Source organism: Sturnira hondurensis, unplaced genomic scaffold, assembly GCF_014824575.4.
Source record: "Sturnira hondurensis isolate 20B ecotype Veracruz unplaced genomic scaffold, ASM1482457v3 Scaffold0008897, whole genome shotgun sequence".
In the NCBI taxonomy this organism is placed as follows: domain Eukaryota; kingdom Metazoa; phylum Chordata; class Mammalia; order Chiroptera; family Phyllostomidae; genus Sturnira; species Sturnira hondurensis.
In genome coordinates, this window is record NW_028081528.1 from 1251089 (window position 1) to 1270927 (window position 19839).

The 19839-nt window shown below is 36.5% G+C and overlaps 1 protein-coding gene across 3 annotated transcripts in view; it reads right to left on the reverse strand.

Annotated features, from left to right (window-relative positions):
* AGMO (alkylglycerol monooxygenase) overlaps positions 1–19839 on the reverse strand; it is a 291203-nt gene that overhangs the window by 100913 nt on the left and 170451 nt on the right. The window contains exons 13-14 of one of the 3 annotated variants that reach the window (XM_037056256.1): positions 16067–16077; positions 12603–12613 (exon numbers count right to left, since the gene is read on the reverse strand). The exons of the other annotated variants lie outside the window; for them this stretch is intronic. The gene's annotated coding sequence lies outside the window, so the exon portion shown is untranslated. Of the gene's footprint in view, positions 1–12602; positions 12614–16066; positions 16078–19839 lie in introns of those variants that run through there. 3 annotated transcript variants of the gene reach the window in all.

A 19839-nucleotide genomic window follows, 5' to 3' on the forward strand; every position in this document is an offset into this window, starting at 1 on the left:
ACAAAATATTGTCTATTCTCATGCAGCCTCAGGCCAGGGACATAATTAATGCTCTCTCATGAAAAAGTATTTGTTTAAAAATAACAATGACAGAGAAACAGTGGAGATAATTCCATATTTTCAGAGAGGAATAACCTAGCAACTAACAGGTGTCATTTTTATATAATTAATCTTCATTAACACTAGACTTTGCTACCTATTGATATCTCTATTTGATATGTTCTATTCGTTAGCATATTGAATCCTCTCAAATAAGTGAGAGTTCTCCTGTTCCTTCTTTTAATAGAGAGGGAAGCAGAGCAATCATAAGGTAGGGAATGATGGCTTTGGACTGAAACCCACCTCCATGGTGTAGAAGCTATTCACTGGAGGGACATAAGGGAGGTCTGTATCTCCTAAACATCTTTTCCTTGTTGAGTTTGGAAGAGCTGCCAAACTACCATTAATGGAGTAGCCACATTGTGCTTTAAGGCCAGAGGACAAAAAACAAAACAAGACGTATCTTGTCCTCAAGAAGCTTATGGATGATGGAGAAAATGTGACTAATTTATAAAACTATAGGGCATCATTTATTTTGTTGGTATAGTAGATTTAGGTATAAAATGTTATAGAATGATTTCCTAAATATTTTTGAGGCTACAGTTTTCTAAACACCATTCTCTGCTGTAGTTACCAATAACATCTGGATTACTTCATTGTATTATCAAACTAATATATCCATCTGCCAGTCTACTACTAGTACTAAATAATAGAATCCTAGGCTTAGAGATTAATTGTGCCTCACTTAAACACTGGTAAAAATTAACTTTATTTTAGGGGGCAACTGTCCTAGTTTCAGAAAGGACGTTTTGGAAATTGGGGAATTTGAATCCTAAGGGCAACTCTCCCCTAGCACCTCCTTCTTTGCTAATTTCAGTATCTAAAAAGGAACTGATGACTGGAATACAATCTATATGTCCAAAACATACTTTTGACGCTCACTTATGTTATCATTTCTGGATCTGAGTTGATAAGAAGTTTGAACTTTTCTGATACTAAACACTCTTGACATCAGATTTTTGTGTTTGAATTCTTTTCTATAGTAGCGCTTACTTTTGTTTGTGCTACACGTTTTTCTGGGAGAAATACATGCCCACATACTTGATCATCTCGTAGAGACCATGTGTTTTCATTGTTAATGGCATAGATTTTAAAGTGAAATATTTTTGTGTGCGGGTCTGGGCTTGCAAGTGAAGTGACTTCGGACAATATACTTCAGCTTTCTCTAAGCTTCACCCTCTTTATCTGCCAAATAGAGGCATAGGGATCAGCTTGCAAAATGGTCCCAGTGATCTGTACCTTCTGACACACACACTGTTCCATAAGATCCTCTCACAGCGGATCAGGAGTGGCTCTGTCTGCTCTGTAGAATACAGGAAAGTGACAGTGAGGGACTTCTAAATTTAGGTTGTAAAAGGGCATTATAGGTTTCCCTTAGGCACCTACGTTGTTCAGCTGGGAAAACCAGAATCCCGTTTTAAAAACCCGTAAGCAAGCAAGTGGAGAGGTCTACATGAGGAGGAACTGAGTCCACCAGGTCAAGGGACAGCACCATCTTGCGAGGCTTGGAAGCGGGTACTGCAATTCCAGTGAAGCCTTTATGTAGCTTCAGCTGCCACTGGCCTTCGGGTGCAGTTGTGAGGGAGACACCAAGTCGGAACCGCCCAGGTAAGCCTTTCTTGAATTCCTGATTGTTATTGTTTAAGCCACGGATGCTTAGGATAATTTGTTATGCAGCCATAATAATTACAACAGGAGTAACATATCTGATTAAAATGTTCTGGGGATAAAATGAGGAAATGTATCTAAAGAGGTTAATATGGTGAGTAGTGCATGGTATGTACTTAAAAACAGGGTGGTAGGTGCTACTTAAGTAGTGTGGTGTTTGCGTGTGAGTGGCCAGGGCCCAAGGTGTCTACACCCAATGAGAATAGAAAGCCCTATGTCAGGAAAAGCTGCACTGCCATATGGGCTTTCTGCAATTTGTACACAAGACTAAGTGCTCACTGAAACAAGTTATCTCTTCTGCTGGGCTAGATCTCATTTCCCAGGCTCATTTGAGTTAAGAATGGCGTGTGATTACCCCTGCCCATGAAATGGAGCAGAGCTTATATGCGCCGCTTTCACCGACGCCCGGAAACCTTCAGTGGACCATCTTGTATTCTCCTTCTACTCATCCTTCCTAATGCAGAGCAAAGTGAAGCTGTAAGTTGGAAGGAACCCCTGTTCCTAAAAGAACATATAAGGGACTACGCACCAAACAAGAACACTAACATTGTGAGCAAAAACTTCTCTTTTTGTAAGCTGCTGACTGGTACTTTGGAGTTTATCCATTGCAGTAGGTAGTGTGATGTTAATGAGTATAAACCTTGACTGGACACTGATAATCTTCCTTACTGTCAGGACCCCTCTCCCTTATTGGCAGGCTACTCTGTCTGATTCTGGTACATTGTAAGAACTTAACAATACATAAGGAATTGAATTGATCTCAACTGTTCAAATCCCACTGAGACTAAGGTCTTTCTCATCAGAAACTTTCACTAAATCAAAATGAAAGAGATCACATCTTCAGGCATTGGATTCAAAGGGATTCACATACAGTTTCCCCTATTCTAATATATTCTCTAATTATATCTTCTTTCTGATATTTTACCTTATTTTCTCTTTTCACTTAGCCAGCTTGGCTACAGCTTCTGGTCCAACCTACTATGGCATTCTGATTTTCCCATTTAGTAGTTGTATGACCTTGGACAAGTCCAAACCTAAAACATGACATTTTTTTCCTAATAATCAATATGAAATGAGATAAACAAATCCAGGATTCCATGAGAATACCTGGTACTGAGTAGAGACTCAAAACTTAGCTACTCTTACGCAAAATAAAAATTATTTACCAAACTGACTTATATTTATCAGCAGAGTAAAAATACATTTCATCTTTTGGAATACCTAATGATATTTAAAACTCTATATTTTTATATCCTGATTCTCTGGCAGATATTACCGAGTAAAATCAATATCTAGAATCATTGTATAAATTATATAATGCATTCTGGGCATGTGAAAGTTAAATGGATCAGTCCCCCTTATTTTCTTTTTTTTAAACCTTGAAATATCTCTGGTGTAGAAATTCCTCATAACCCCTAGAAGGAAAAGCTTATAGCCCAAACATATAACCAGAAAATTAAATCCAACTCTATTTTACCATAATATTTGCTCCTAATGTGATGATACACCTGACAAAATTTAACAAGCTTGCTGATATTTATTTCAGAGCACCACTTTGTAGCCTGAAATGGATACTTACCCCAGCAGGTGTCAAGACTCAACAACAATCCACTTTCAAAGTTAAATGCAAATTACACACTGAAATTCTATAGAGAAGACAACTTTACTCCCTCTCACCCTCCCCCCACCAAGACTTCTTGTACAATATTTTCAAAATGAAATTGCACTTAACTGATACAGTAAATGAATCTGGGTGAAAAAAAATCCCTTCTGGTTTAAAGAAACATCAAAGTCCATTTCATAAATGAGAAGTAAAATGTGACTTCCTTTCAACAAAACAAACACCTTGATGCTGATTCTTTACCACATTAACAAGGAATTTAAAGTCCATATACTTACTTTGAACTTGGTAGTAAGTTTCAGTGCGCCTAGCATGTTGATGTCAAATGTGGCCCTGCCAAGTGCTAATGCATATACCCTTTAGGTTATTTGATACTCTCTATAGAGATGCACTACTGAATTAAAATGGAAAAAAAAAGAAGAAAAAAAAGGAGTTAATTCCATGGGTTCAAACATTCACTTGTAAAAAAATATAACTACAGAAAACCATCAATATTTAAAGTGCTCGGAAAATACTGATGATGCAAATGATTTCACTCTAATCTAGACAGCACAATTAATAGTGAAAAAGATTATTGCAATAAATAACTAGGAATGTTAAATAATTACAGTTTGGTCTTATTACTCCTTTTTAGTAGCAGAATTTCCAAATAAACAGTACTTATTTTTAAAAGATCTTTCTCCAGTGCTCTTACTATATCAATATTTACTATAAACTCAGTATGATAAATGTCCCATACAAGTTGCTATAGACTACAAGAAAGCCCAGGTAAGTATACAGGAAGCCAGGTATCAAGGGCATGAATTCACTTCACCTAGAACAAAAAGGATCCCTGGAAGCAGTAATCCTGCAAATGAAACAAAGGGAAATTTCACAAGCACCTTCATTTCTTATTTTTCACATGTGTAGAACTATCAATAAATGACTTAAAAAGTGGCCAAGGGAAAGAGGCAAAAAAGGAAGAAAGACTCACAAAGCAAATTTGAAACTCTAAACATCTTCTTGAAATGATATATGGGAATGTAAAATTTCAAATCATTCTGAAGTTTCTGACCAAAAAAAAACACTTCTCAAAAAGTGTTATTTATGTTCTTGTGATTAATTTAAGGAATATGTATGTGCTAGCTTGTATATTTACAATTACAATGATTTGTTTTCCAAGATTAATATCTTGAAGGCATTTTAGGAAAAAAAGTGTCACCTCAATCCATTCTCCTTTTGTGATATCAGAGTGACTGAAAAGTAGGTGATTAGAAAATAACAATCTGCTGTAACTTCAACCTTGCTCTCCCCTGGGGCAGTGGATTATTCCTACATCATAATATCTGTTAGTTAATACCAAAGGCTTCACCCAACTTCAAAGCAGAGATATTAAAGGCTCACTTTCCACTACAAGCAGGTGTATTTTTATTAGCTTTCTCTTTCAAAATTGCTATGACTTCACTTGCGGATATCCCGCCAACAGCCATTATTGAAAGGCTTACTATAATTGCTAAGTTACATGCAACGTCTGAAGCACAAAACCAATGTCACTTACAGCTCTCCAACAATTGACTGAAACCAAGTGTTACATCATTAAAGCTGAATTACAACACACCCATGGCGTGTTTTCCATGTGTGCTATTTTAAACAATAGTAGAGCAAAACCTGGCTATAAATTCACAGATCCCCAATTTGTTCGAATTCATGAACAATAAGAGCTGTCCGAGAGTCTTTTCTGGCTCCATTTTAGTCAGAAATGTCATGCACCAAAATTAAATGTCTGTTTGGATTTTATTGGAGATGGAAATGCTAGCTTTATGTTATAAATTTAAACAACCTGCCACAAAGGGAGACTCACATTTGTATCGCTTGGGAAGGCATATTCATCTCTAATTGCTTAGGGTAACACAAATAAACTAATGTAAAGTGTTCAGTTTCTTAACTGGTTTTGTGTAGAATAAATCAGACGAAGTGATGATGGCCTGGGTTTTCAGGGGGTTCAGCCTGGATTTCTTTTCTTTGATAGAGTTGGATATAGAATCTCCACATTCGGTTAATGTTAATGATTGGGAAGTGTTCTGGAAATTCGTGAGACTTCAATAGGACATACATTAGTGCTGATAAAAAGAAATATTAGCAGTATGCTCATGTTACATTTTTTTTCTAATTAGGTTCTACCCATTCCATTATTTGGTGATCTAAGTGGAAATAATTCTTCTGTCATAGTGGTACGCAAAGCTATCATAATTACTTTTTTAGAAAGGTCGACAACTTTTTTATTCAGCTTCAGTGACTTTTATGGTGCCTAGATTCCACCGGAAAATATTTAGTCACTCGCTTACTTGGATAGAAATCCATCACCTGGAATAGAAATCATGGTTAACGTGCCAGCATCTTTGTGCAGACAGGGCCTGAAAATATATACTAGGCAAGGCCATTGCCAAATGACTTGTGTCTGGCCAGCTCTACCTTTCAAATGTTCTCTGCATACCAGTTACTGTTAAGATTTATTGCAGCCTGTGTAGATAAATATACTTAAGCTTTCATATCCATAATTTAGATAATACAGTAGCAAGCTACATTCTATATATTACCTGTCTTCAGTTATGGTTTCAGTTGCCGTTCATAATGTTCAAATTTCTCACCAACATCTAACAGTAGTCTTTGCTATTTGAAATAGTCACATTAAATGCAATGTAGAAATTATATGTATATATTTACATATATAAATTTATAACTAATTCATAGAGAAATTAGTTTAGCTTTTAAATACATCCAATTATCAGAAGATGCATGATAATAAACAGAAGGTCGACTCCAAAATACAGAAGAGAACTGGGGCCCCGTAAAAATATACAGTAATCTTAAAGCTAAATGCCAAGCCAGGCTAAATCAACCACTCTTGTCCTCTCTATTATTGAAATCCTTGCATTCATGTGAAAAGTCACTTCAATGCACACAAACGCACATACACATCAAAAACTTCTGTGGGCCATTGCTCCCACCACATTCAATCTACAATTACCACAGCGAGAGAGATCCATCTCGTCCACTGGGGTGGGGGGGTTGGAAACCATGCTCTCACCACAAATATATGTCCACCCGGTTCTTTCCTTTATTTAGAGAATCTCAGTGCCAACTGAATCAAAGCAACCATACTATTTTAAGGTTTATTTGTTTTCTTTAAATTTGGCGGACACTGCTCTTTCCTATAAAATTGGTTGACTCAATATGGAAAAAAATATCCACCATTAACTTTCATCATACCCACTTGTTATTCTTCATCTCGAATCCCAAAATTAATCTTACTGATTCATGTTTAAGGATTGCTGTTGAATAAAAAATATTTTGTGGAGTTATGTGTTTTAAGTTAATGATGGAGAAATTTAATTTTCATTTTAACGTGTGCCATTGAATATATTAATCACATTCTTCAGATTCTAGGGTCTGGACTGTTATATTCAAGAATTTGTAATTTGACTACTTTGTGTGTTTTGATACGCACCAAGAAAGTCAAAGAGAATCCAAACTACATGTTATTTCCAGTTGAGTCTCATATCTAATAAGTCATAGCTTATGGCACTTTTACATGATTAGAAGGGCATTTATCAACTAATTTCTTATCAGGCCCTACACATATTTCAGCAAAGCAAGATGACCTAGATATTATTTACACTGAGACTGTAATTTCCCCAAGCCGCATAAACAAAAGCATTTTGACACCTGGTCCTTTGAAGTTCATGAACTTCAACATCTAAAAACATGTGCAGGGCTGTCAGACATTCCAGCTCCTTCCCTGGGGCAGCCAAACAGATGCAACCATGTATATCACAATGTCACATGACATCAAGTTTCCTTGAAAGGAAGTAACTGGGTCGTTTTATCAGGGTGTCACAGCAAGATGTCACTTCTCTGAATCTGTGAGATAAGGAGCAAGAGCTTCAGTGAAGAAGCCTCTGTGATCTCGGGCTTTCTGAAGTTTGGGTCCAGCTTACCCACTCTTTTCAAATCTCCTTTCATTCAAAGCCCATAAATAGTACTAAATAATAATGCCAGAAGCACACAAGAGGAAAGTTCTTAGGCCAAAAATCACATTTCAATTACAGAGCACATTTCGTAATTACATAATCTATATTATCAATCATCGCAGGAGGAGAAAAAGACAAAATAAGAAGGAGAGAAGCAATGACAGGAGTTACTGCCATGAAATAAGGGTGTGCCCTGTGGTTTAGCCTCGCTGAAGGGGACACTTGACCACATTCTCCCTGGCTGCTCATCTCTGCCTTGTCAGAGACCTTCCAAGCTGAGCAAAGGATTTGGGGCATGTGGGAAGGTGGATTAAATCCACCCTTACCTTCAAAATTTGCCAGCATCTCCCCAGGGAAGAGATCTTTATCATTCTGCCAGGGGAAATGGGAGGGTCAATCACAACACACCTGCTTGCCCTGCACGATCTTAAAAGTTGATAGCAAGACAGGACACAGAATACGGTGGCGGCGGCAGCGGCAGCGGCAGCGGCAGCGGCAGGCACTCAGGGACAAATCTCTTTAGCAGTCTTTGTCCACCTGTCTCTGAGTGCCGCGACTGGCTGAGTCCGGCCAGCTGTTTCTTACATTTACCAGATTGCTGTCCCTTTGACCGTGGACAGATAAATTAAAGCACCTGGGCTCCACCTTCCCAACTTTCAATAGCAAGAGGAAGCTACTCTCCAGTGGATTCTTAGCTCCAGCAATTAACTGAAGAAAACGACGGAAGGCTCCAAGGCAGACACAATAGAGGATCTGGGGTGGTAATTACGCAGCGCCTTGGGCCGGCTGGAGGGAATACGGCATAGAAACTGTATCTCTGATGGAGAGGGGTGGTTGCTCAGTACTTTAGAAATACTTTCATGTATGCGAATGAATAAAGTTTTGTTGTTTAAACAATCTGTAGACATTTTAATATGTTGATTTAATCTTTTTTCTCTGCGCAGCACTATTTTTCTTTTTTTTTCTTGTGGTGAAATTCACATAACATGAAATTTGTTATTTTAAAGTATACAGTTTTGTGATTACTGTATACTGTCATTATCATTCCAAAAAAGAAAAGGTGAATTTTCATACAATCTTACGATAGGCAAATGTTTATTTTTAACTGTAGATAAAATGGATATATAATTTCATTTTAATCATTTAAGTTATGTTATACAAAATATTTTGCCACTGTGTCTCTGTTTTCAGATTTGGTAGCTGTGAAGCTCTGACCTTCCTACATTGTCTAATTTGAAGGTCAGCATCTGATGGAGATGTACTTTCAAAACTCTTCCACGTGTGCACATCCGCAGACCTCCGTTGCCCCTGCTGCAGCCCCTGCTCGGGGACCAGAAGACCTTGCGCTCTGTGCATCCTAAAAATCAAACCCACTTTCAGATAAATTTATCATGGACTGTGTACATGAAGGAACAAATAGAGGGATGAAAGGAAGTTTATTTCAAAAACAGAGCAGATTTCACGAGTGCCTACACCGACTCTTTCATTTAAAATGTACTGAGCAAAATGAATCATCTCTACCTGACACATCACCCTGAAGTATGTATATGTTAGATCTTTACTTTCATGCAGACCAATGTTTGGTGTAGGAGGTCGAATTCTAGCTGTTTAATAGAGGATAAAGAATCAAAAAGGGTAATGGTACCAAGTTATCTAATGTCATGTCTCATGTATAAATTGGTTAGAGTGCAGTTTTTGAAAAGTAATGCTACTTGGTAGTTCTCAAACAGAAATGGTTTTAATGAGAAATAATCATTATATCATTAAACAAATAATCTTTAATTAGATTTAAATCAATTCAAATAAAGAATATGAGTGAGTTTTGGATTTGTTTCATGTTTGCATTTTTGTAGTTAGACTAAGAAAAGAAACCTATCCTATCCGCCCAAACTCATCAATTCCCAAGGATCTTTCAATGGATGTCTCCCAAATTTATATCCTCAGTTTAGACAGCTCCTGTTATTCCCATGGTTACATTTCCACCTTCAGATATAGATAGGCAATTAGAGATATTAGTGGGAAGGTGAGTGGAGAAACCAGAAAAGACACATGAAGTGTTATGTCAATAGCATATAGAAGGCATGTATACCCATGAGACCGAGTCAGTTGCCTCCGTTGAGGGTAGATAACACAGAGTGGAAGAAGACTGAACTCTGCCCAGGCCCTTTGAGAATTGAGGTTCAGAAGGAAAGTTGGTTCCAGCAGCTGAAAAGAAGTAGCTAGTAAGGAAGGAATAAAATGCATAACAGTGCATCGCTGTGGAAATGAGAAGGAACAATGAAGGAGCGAAAGGTCAAGGTTGTCACTCTGAAATTAAACTGAGGAGAATTCATAAATGTCTTCCGATCCTTTTCTACCTACGGAAACCTCACTCATCTTTAAAATCTAGTGTTAATGATCTCTTTGGTAAACACCCCAATCCCCCATTATCCCCTGCCTCTGCTGTTAATCAAACAGCAACCTTAAGTCACCCTTACATTATTTTCTCCAAGGCTTTAAGCAGTGTCATCAGTAAAGTGCTCAGAATGGAAATGTTTTGAGGAGTTCATGAGAACTAGGCTTGCTGTCCTGATCAGACTTTTTAAAAATTGCTTATTTTATTCAGGTATAGATAGGCAATGCATGATAGGCATTTCTTTCTAAATGTATTTAGAAAGAAATCATATGTGTTAATATTCTGAACAGCAGTCATTGTTTTTATTCTTTGTGTGACAGTACAGGACAGTAGCAAAAGTACAGACAGAAAGGAAGTTTGATATCTACCCTTATAACTCACAATTGTATGATCCTGGAAAAGTTAATTACCTCTCTGGGCCTCTATTTCCTCATCTGAAAAGTATAGATAATAATATGTTATAAAAAGCTCTGTGAAGAGTAAATGAAAATGGGTTGCATTCTAAGAACACCCTTGAAATTGATGAACCTTTTATTATACAATATAGCAATATCTTTTTCTTATAATACATCCAATAGAAAATTGCCTGTCAATGAGATCTTGAACCCCCTACTTGTTCATTCATTCTTATTTCATTTTAAATTAAGGCTTAAATACCATATTATAATAACTATGCACTATATTGTATCAAATATTTAACTCATTTACTATCCTAACACCAGCATCCCTTGAAGTTTTATGAAATGGAAAGCAGATAGCTGCACATCTTTGCTTTAGAATTTTTTTAATGAAAGAGGCCAGGAAAAGAATCTCCAGGAGGTCAAGGTTTACTTTTTGGCATTTATGATATCTTAGTTTTTCAGGATATATTATCATCGAGAAAAATATATAATTCAAAGGGCCAAATTACAAAAGGAACACAAAAAGTTCTGAGTCATTACACAGTTCCTTACCAACCTCCTTGCTTCGCTTCACTGATGTTTTTCTAAATCTGTATACAGTTGAAAATGACACGAGCTTCATAGTTTCCACTTTCACTTTGCTGTCATATTATTCACTAGATCTTTGCAAAATTTGTGTTGATGTTAGTGCATACCTTTCAAAAATGATTCTGAATCATAAAAGGGGAGGAGAGAGATTCATTTATTACTTAGTACTAGAATAGTGAACAAAGTTTACTCTTCAGGTAACCTGCCTTAAATACAGTTTAAAAGTTGACATTTGTCTTCACCCATGTACCTATAGAAACGAGATTTCAAAAATAATAATTTTTCCTTTAACCACCCATAAAATTCACTGGAAGATACTTGTTATCTGTATCTTCTTACAGATTTAGGAGTTTACAAAAAGAAGCAACTTTACAGTTAACTTGGGTGGTATAAAAAAAGATACAATTCCAAGCTTAGGAATTAATCAAGATTTAGAAAATAATACATATTATTGTTCACTGATATACAAAGCACCTATAACAGTACATGACACATATTAGAAACTAAATATTTATAAAATAAATTAATACATATATAGTAATTATATATATATATATATATGTACACACACACACACACACACACACACACACAATTACAATTACTTTTAAGGAAATTACAATTTCCTTAAAGAATTTGGGCTTTTCTCCACAAAGCTAAAGAGACATTTACTAGCAAACTTATGAGCATAGTTAATTTTGAAACAGGTGTAATGATCTCAGATCTAGAATTAATGTGCTTAGTAAAAATACCTTAATTTGACATTGGGAATACGAAGCCCTATTTTCTTTGCTTCTGAGAGAAGATTTTGGCATTAGCAATACAGCAGGGCTCCCTGACTGGCATGATGATTTTTCTTTGGTCAAATCTCTAAACTTAAAGCACCTCTCAACATTTTACCCAAATTAAAAATAATTCTACTCATTTATATCTATTAGTTTATTTTGCTGGTAAGATTGTCATTCTCCTGAGATGCAAAGAAAGAGATAAGCTATGCTAAATCTCTGAGTCTATGCTTCCCTGAGTCTCTGAGTCTCTGATTCTATGCTTTCATTCTTAGAGCAATTATCTTCATTCAAGATACTGTTACATCTCACCAGGATTACTAAAATAAATCCCTAATGTGTTTTGTCTTTCTTATGTTCCCCACTGATTTCTTCCTTACAAAACCATTTCAGTGATTTTACTAAACTGAGAATCTAATCAAATAGTTCCTATGCTTACAACCTCTTCAATGACCACGGTAGGCAATGCCCTGAGGACAGATTCCAAACTTCTTATGTATACTCTCTCTATATCTTTTTCTGCTCTTGCTCCTGTTCATTTGTCTAATATCATTCTTTGTGTTCTTGCACTTTCGCTTAACCCTACAGCCATAAAAACTATTGCCAATTTTCCAACATGGCAGAAATTTTCTCACCTACAGGCATTGGCCCAAGATGTTTGGTCTACTCGAAATGGACTTTCTCACAGTCCTTCAGCTGGTAAACTTCCATTCATGCTTAAGACACACACCACCAACTCAGGAAGTCTTATCACTCACCACAGATAAATTGTTTATGTTTTTCTTCTATTTTCTCTCAGAGTGTGCTTAACTTTATCATGGCATCTATCAAGCTCCACTGGAATTATGTGTTTGTTTGCTCATCTGCTCCCAGGTCTTAAAGACTGGGATAATATCTCATTTGACATTTTCCACCATATTGTTATTTTCAGACTCTAGGAACTAGCAATGGTTAAATATTCATGGTGTGGTAAAAACTGCCCTAAGCATTTTACACACAATATTTCATTTAATTCTTGCAACAATTATATTATTATCCCCAGGAAGCTTACACACTTGCCCATAGTCACAGAGCTAGTAAACATCAAAGTCAGGGTCTGACTGGAAATGTGTATGAGTCCAGAGTCCTTGTTCCTATCCACTGTTAATGATGCTATGACAAAGTTGGTACTCTTGAATATTTGTTGAGTATGCAAGTTATTGACAGGCCTATTAAATCCAAGTAAGGTGAATGACACACCAATGTTTTAGTAATAAAATGTTAATTCTTGTTAAAAGTGCTAGTGTAATTGTTGTTCAATATAGTTGAACATTTTCTTATAACCAAAGAAATAGTTATTTAAATATATTTTGTTTTAATAGAAAGAAACATATTGAATCTCAGCAGATGTAGTTTTAAAAAGGTGTGTTAAATTCAGGTGAATTTCAAAACCCATTGATAGAATTCTTTGTCATTTTAAACTATACATTTCAAACTAGAAACAGGCATCTCAAACTGCATATTCTATATATTAGCTTTCAATCAGCAATGTAAACAATGTAATATAAGCATTACATGGACTCTACATTAAGATAAACCAAACCACTTTTGCCAAGACAGATGTAATCACTCAAATTCCATTGGGAAAGAGGTAACGGCATTATTTGGTCTAGGTCTCTGGACTTCAGTTAGTAAATAACTTGGGCTTTGTATATTCATTTCTTCATAACACCTATTTCCAATATTTAAACATTACAAAGTGTTTCAAGGGTTCTGGGCTTAGGATTCAATGGTAAAACATGACATTTGTTAATCTTCCTTCATCAGGCAGTTTTTATTTGACAGCTATGGGGATAATTTACTTTAAGTACTCTTTCTTGCATAACTCCTAGAGAAGGGGAATACTGCATTGTAACCCTTTTATTTCAATCCTCCCCAGTTATTTAAAGACGAAGACATTTTAAAAGTTATACTTGAATAACATCCAACAATTAGATATTAGACAAGTTGCTAATTTTTAATTTATTTAAGAGTTAAAATCTAAAAAATGACTTGACCATATGCGACATAGGGCCTTGGAAAAATAGTTATTTTAGTGTTGACTATAAGCAAAAAAAAAAAAAAACGTGTCTGAACTAAACTGTATCTTATTATTTTTTAAAAAATTAGACCCACTTGTTTAAGTTCAAGGTGCATTTTCAAGTAACTTTTCTGTATCTAAATTTACATGGTTTTATGTGTTATATGTATTTCTTTTACATTTATGGAAAAAATTATTCTTTGAAGTGCCAATATGGGTTCTTTTTAAAAATATGTAGTAGAGTACGACATTCACATGGATCAACCTTGCAAAGATTCTGTGAAAAGTTCCCTTTCTCATTTGCCTTCCTGCTATGCAATTCTTCTCCCCAGAGGACTCCACTGTTACTGTGTGTGTCTTTGTGCGTGTACTTCCTGAAAAATTTTATGTGCACACAACCACGTATGTATACAAATACTGAAGGGCCTAGATCCATGTCCTGGTCCTCACTAGCCCTGTAACTCTGGGCCAGTCACTCAATCTCTTAGACATAGGGCATATCTATAAAGTGCCAAAAAGGATGATTAAGTTTCTCCCAATTTTAAAATAGCTCAAACGAAGAAAGCTGAGAGCAGCACTTTACCCTTCTATTTATTTCCATCTTGAAGTTTAGACATACTTCTTTAAGTTGTAATATGAAATCTAGGATTTTATTCCATTAAAAGATTTATTGATTGATTTCTAGAGATAGGGGGAGGGAGGTAGAAAGAGAGGGAGAGAAACAATGATGTGTAAGAGAAACATCATCGGTTGCCTCTTGCACACCACCAACCAGGAACCTGGCCCTCAAATCAGGTATGTGCCCTGAATGGAAATCAAACCAGCAATCCTTTGGTTTGCAGGCGGTACTCAACTCACTGAGCCATACCAGCCGGGGTTAGTATTTTATTCCATGGCACAAAGTTACAAGGATTCACATGCGAGCTATCTATTGGCCTCTCCCACTTGATGCCCACAGCTTGAGAAAATCAAACCCTGCCCATATGCCCATTCATGGACTCAAACTGCTCCTTGGCTCCAACTCACCGATGTCTTGAGGGAATGCAGGTTCGAGGTGGCCACAATTTTTAATTATTCAAGAAAAACCATACATCCAGGTTTGTAAAGTCTCCTCATTTAAAAATGTGTGCAACTTATCAAATTTTAAATAAAAAGCAAATAGTTCAGTGCAGGTCAAACCAAGTACAACCAGAGGTTGGATTTCGCTTATGAACCTTGTTTTTTTTTTCGCAGACCCTGCTCACTGTCAGGCACCTAAGTAAAACAAAGTCTGTAATCCTCCCACCTGAATACAAAAGGAAGACTGTTACTGGGATATCAGACCTATTCTTATGTCAAAAGTAACCCCTTATAACCTCTTTTGCATTTACTCTTACAAAATAAATTTCACTCAGAGTTCTCACTCTGAAAGACATTTTCCTGAGGTTAACTATTACTCTTTGTGACATTTTTAGTCGAGAATACCTTTGGCATTCAAAATAACGCTTTTATAATAATGTTTTATAATATAATTATTGTGATTATAGCATGTATTCTATTATATAATAATATATAGCATAATGTTTTACAAATGTGTTTTTGCAGAAGTGGGGGTAAATACAGGGTGGGGCCAAGCAGTTTTACATGGCTCATACAGAAAATAATACAATAGTTAATAAGTCATAATACAAGAATAAACTCTGTGCTCCACATACTCACAACTATAAACCTATTTTTGCATCGCCTTGTAAAATCCCTTATGATTTGTATGTAACCCAAGGAGAATAGTTGAGCACTTCAAAGTCCAATTTTCCTCCAAAGGCCAACATCCCAATGACCCAACTCCATCCTGACTAGGATGGATACCTGAACTCATTCATCTATATTCTCTCTCTTAGAGAATCTCCCACCAAACATATCTATATAATACTAATGTCAAGTGCATGCTTAGAATGATGCTGGCCAGAAATAAGTGAAAGCACATTGAATGATACATGAAATTACCATTGTCAAAATAAAACAATTAAGGATGGGCTGACAGAAGGCTGAATGAAAAGAATAACATGAATTTTAAATTTTTAAGTAAAATTGAAAGTCTTGAAATGTACTGTATTTTTTAAACAGGTATTCTCTAATGGGTATTATTCTACTACAGTTTTGGCTAAATTCCTGTCTGTTTGCTTCTTTACAACACTAGTGTATTTCTAGAGCCAGAGAACCTACTTTTTTAGGGCCATATTTTCTGGAGTGAAATTTGAGTAAAATATTTCCCTCCCTATTACTTGAAGATTTTCCTCTGAAATAATGGAATAAGCCCGAGTGAAAAGTACCACTGCGTTGGGGCCTAAAGACGGCGGATGCAATCTTTTCAAGAAGATAGCACCAGGAGGGCTTGGCTGAGGCAGCCGAGCCAGGTAGCCCCCACCCTTGGGGGCATCCCTTGATCACGAGTACTAACTACCAATCAAGATGCTGATCACGCGCCCACCCACTAACCGTCACCAAGAGCATGCAGTAAGCATGCACAGGACAACCTATCAGGACCACCTCCCCTTTTCCCCTGTCCCCTATATAATAGCCCCGCCTAAAATAAAATTTGCAGCTTGATCAGAATCCTTTGTCTTGCTGCCTTTCTTCGCACCTCTTGTTCCCATCCCTATTCATCCGTTTCAGGTAGACTCGGGACCCCAGTTGACTGTTCCGCGGGACGGAACACCACTGCAAGTCGAAATAAGTCTACCATTTTACTTCTGTTAGGGATGGATTTAAAGTAAATGGAAATCTTACATAAACTTATCCATAGCCTTCAGCAATCTCCTGAAGACTGTTTAGCAAACTGAGAGAAATAATTTTTTGTGATTTCCACACACACTGTCATCAACAAAAAATGGAAGACCAAGCCTTAAAGTTTCTCTAAATTATCTGCTCAATGCATTTTCATTAAACACTTCCACACGTTTATCCGAGACATCCACTGTGTCTCATACGGAGACTTCTTTTTGCGAGTGATACCTCAGTGACTTAAAATTAACACTTTAGGAGAACTAAGTGGAAGAAATATATACCTCTGGCTGCCTTTACACTAGACACATTGACAATAATTTAATCTTGCTGAATGTTGATAACATTCTCTGGGCAGAGAGCTATCGTCAGTTTTTGGCCCATGGATTCTCAGACAACCTTCTTAAGGACTTGCCATCACTTACATCAAAGATACTGGCTTTAGGATTCTAATATCTGATATTCTCCCAATCACGAATTTGTTCCAGGCTCCGCTCCAATGACCTGACTCCATTTCCACCGGTCTGGAATTCCTCTAAGCTCTAGCCTTACCAGTCAGAAAACTTGTCTGGAAGATGGATTTATAGCGAGCAAACTGTTGTTTTTTCAAAAATCTACTTCAATGATTCATTCGTTTGGAGTGACTTGCAGTTTGAAAAGAGCAGGGTGGTGATTATATGGAGATCCAGTCAAATGTTCCCAAAGCACAATTAGTGTCATAATTATCCTAGTCCTGTCTTTTACATTCTCATACACCATGCACTGAAAAATCTCACAGATTCAACTCTTCAGCACTCAAAGATTCCTCAGAATCTCATTCTTCTTAGCAAATTAATTATATGAACATAAGCCAATAGCAACTATTTAATCTGTTTTTTTCTTAAAATCACACAGCCAGTATGAAATCTTAAACAATGAAGTAACTTTAGAAATCCACTTCATTCCCTTGACTTTACAGATGGTGAAACTGAGAACTAAGTGACTTTCCTCACATTGTTAATTCAGAACAGCATATGTCTGGAATATGAATCCAATTTTTCCTCCATCTCATCACAAGTAATTTAAATACTCGTATAAAGCTAGGCCCAGCCAGTGTCTGACAGTGCAATAAACAAACAAAATTTAAGAGAGGCAATACCTTCATGTGCTATACACTAGATCAAAACCCATGGAAATAACCGAATTTTGGTAGAAATAAAAATGACAGCATAAACTGTGTGGAAAACCCTATTAGGTTTGAATCTGAATCAGTAAATCCCTCTTGATCCTTCCTATAAGCATGCAGAGATGAGGCCACTTAAACTTCAAATTTAGGAGCAGCAAGTGAGGTGTCAGACAGTGGTTTTCCACCAGCTAGATGTTCTTTCTGAGGTTACAGACCACATGGTTATTAGTGAGCTTGCAGTCTCACCTGAGACCTAACAGGACACCTAATATTTGAGAGTCAGAGAGGGCAGATCTCCACTTCTGCCCTGGAGAGAATGCTTCAACTGTCAATCAGTTCAATACCAAACAGCCAAGTTTGCTCTTCCATCCGAACATTTGCTTAGGAAAAGCTGTCACACAGGATGTTTCATCTCAGAGAAGAGGAATGAACAAATTAGCCAGCTTTTCCTTTTTGTAACAATTTGATCACAGTGAAGTGATTTCCAGCGTGTTGTTAAAGGTTGCCTGTAGCTTGTTTTTTTGTTTGACTCAGTAAAAGGAAGCTTGGTTCACCAGTGACGTGCAGAGCACATGGAGGATATTGAGAAGGAAAAAAATGAGGCATGGTTCTTGAAAGATGGTAATTAAAAAAGTTGTTCTCTTGTTGGTAGTGTGCAATTTTACCCAAGAAATTATTATGTAAAATATGTCTTTTTAATCTTTATCACATTGTGACATGCATGAGGATATTAAGTATTCTAAGTCACTGAATTTTTTAGCCTACTGAAAGTTATTCCATGAATATAATAGATTTATACTATATTTTAGGTGAATACAGTTATTTACCCATGTAGCTTACTCCTTAATAAACTTCACTTTGGAAACCAGACTGATTAGTGGGCAAATGTTTGCATGTGTACAAAGAATGCTCATTAAAAATGCAAATTTAAACTTCTCTTTGTCACCTTTAAATATGGAGATACTACCAAACACAAATTACCCCCTACCATTATAAAAGTAAACATGGCAATACTTTAAGGGAAAATAATAAGTGCTTAAAAATTCATTTAGTTATAGAGGTAAGAGGTAGTTCTGAAAACTAAAATTCTATAATAGTGATTCTCTGGGGGAAAATTGTTTGGTAGCATTTCTCGAAGGCATCAGTGAAAATTTTAGTGATAAAAATAAATGCCTGAAGCTGTCTCTGAATTTTAGCCAGCAGGAGAAATGGAAGCCAACTTCCAAGAAGCATCTCAGATATTCAAGGAAAGGAAGCATCATGTGCTTGAAAGAGCTAAGTGATAATTTGGATACCTGGGTTGTTACTATGCCTTTCAGTTTGGCTTCAGGAAAATCATGTCATTTTCATGCTGCAATAGCTAATGTATTTTAATTGAACACGTAAACATAAAAAATTTACAGTGTCATATTAAATAAACATTAATAAAAGGTTACCAAATAGCTATGTTTAAAAGAAAAATTACTGTAAATTTTTATTTAACATATATACATTTAGCTAGAGAGTAGGCCAATATATTGCACAGTATTCACATTATTTTCAGAGGACAAGTTCTGATTTCCATTAACCTTGGCTATCTTTACTTGTCAAGCAATTAATATGACAGAAGAAATAACAGATGCTCTTTCAACATTAACCTTCGGAAAGGAGACCCTGCATTTCAAGTACTTATAACAATTTGACACAATCTATTAAAGCAATGGAAGGATACCCCCAAACAAGAGATCTCTAATTTGCTCTTTGTGAATAAAATAAATACATAATCTAAATTTAACCTCACTTTCAAAGGCATATAAGATAGTCTCTCAAGTTGTCTTGACTATTTTTAAAATTTTTACGATGGTAAATAAACCCTGGAAAATTCCTTCGTAGATTTTACCACCTGAAACTGCAGCTGTTGGCTGCCGCTATCAAAGCCTCACAACTCCAAACTCACGTGCAAACCTCATCAAGGGCAGACATTTCTAATTGATTCCAGAAGTATTTCTTTTGCTGAGATCAGGGGGCAGAGAAAGAATAATGAGCAGCTTTTTAGAGGGAATTGGGGGGTAGGGTGTTGAGGAAAGGGGGAGGGGGCTTTTAAAATCTCGGGCTTGGCCAGAAATGCATAGCAATTTTACGGTCAATTGGTGGGAGCATCTGGAACCAGGCATTTTGGCCTCGCAGTTGATGGCAGCGAAACCAGCTTACAGGCAACACCAAGCCCATAATGAGTCTCTGTCATGTACTAGTGGAAACCACGTTGAAGTTTTGCCAAATAGCCCTGCACCTTTTTCTCAGGGTCAGGA